This window comes from Vitis riparia, unplaced genomic scaffold (genome assembly GCF_004353265.1).
Source record: "Vitis riparia cultivar Riparia Gloire de Montpellier isolate 1030 unplaced genomic scaffold, EGFV_Vit.rip_1.0 scaffold718_pilon_pilon, whole genome shotgun sequence".
In the NCBI taxonomy this organism is placed as follows: Eukaryota; Viridiplantae; Streptophyta; class Magnoliopsida; order Vitales; family Vitaceae; genus Vitis; species Vitis riparia.
Window position 1 is genome coordinate 20,371 of NW_023269749.1, and position 1,455 is coordinate 21,825.

Below are 1,455 nucleotides of genomic sequence, written 5' to 3' on the forward strand. Positions count from 1 at the left end.
CGGAGTAGTTATTGTCAATCATAGCCCAAAATTGTTCATAGAATCTAAAGCCTTGAGCTCACTACTTGAGGTCATTCATGTCATCCATAGCCTTAAGCTATTCATTCATATTATTTAGTTTCACAGGTTCACGACCAAGAATCGTTCATATCATTCTCAATCCTGAGTTGTTCATAGAATCTAGAGGACTAAGCTCACGAAATCCTGATTCGTTCATATCATCCAAAGTTGTAAGCTCATGACCCAAAGTAGCTTGTGTCATCCACAATCCTTAGTTATTCATAAAACCTAGAGCTCTAAGCTTATGACCTTCTTCTTGTCAACCATAACCATGAGTAGTTCATAGCATCTAAAGCCTTGAGCTCACGACCTAGGGTTGTTCATAGCATACACAGCCTTGAGTTGTTCATAGCATATACATGCTTGAGCGCATGATGTAGAATCATTATTAACATCCATAACCTTGAGCGGTTCATAGCATCTAAATGCCTCATATTACAGGAGACCGAGTCATTCATATCATCCATAACAATAAGTTGTTCATAGCATCTAGACCCCTAATCTCATGACCAAAAGTTGTTCAGGTCAACCACAAGCTTGAGTTGTTGATAGCATCTCGAGCCATAAGCTCACAACTTGGAGTCATTCATGTCATTCACAACATCGAGCAGTTCATAGCATCTAAAGGCTTGAGCTCATGATACAAAATCATTCGTTTTTTTCCCAACCTTGATTAGTTCAAAAAATCTAGAGGATTGAGTGCATGAGATCCCAAGTTCATATCAATCATAACTTTGAGTTGTTCATAACTTCTAGAACCTTGAGCTCAAGACCCGGAGCCTTGCATGTTAACCACAACCCTGAGTTGTTCATAGAATCTTAAGGCCATGACCTGGAGTCATCCATGTCATCCACAACCCTGAGTTGTAAAAAGCATCTGGAACCCTAATCTCATGACCTAGAGTCAATCATATCACCTATAACCCTGAGTTGTTCATAGTATTTAGAGGCCTAAGATCATGACTCGAAGTGGTTCTTGCCCACCATAACCCCAAGTTATTCACAGCATCTAGAGCCCTGAGCTCACGACCCAAAGTAGTTCATGTCTTCAACAACCTTAGGCAATTCATAAAACCTAGACCTAGAATCGTTCATGTTACCCAAAACCCTAAGTTGTTCATAGTATCTAGAGGATTGAGTTCAAGACCCAAAGTCTTTTATGTCATCCATAGTCCTAAGTTGTTCATGGCATTTAAAGCCATGAGCTCACAACCCAAAGTCATTCATGTCAACCATAACCCACAAGTATACGTTGCATCTAGAGCCTTGAGCTCACAACCTAGAGTCGCTCATGTCAACTAGCACCATGAGCAGTTTATAACATCTAGAGCCCTGTGATCACGACCCAGAGTTGTTCACGTCATCCACAACCTTGAGAAATTCATAGTTTTGAGC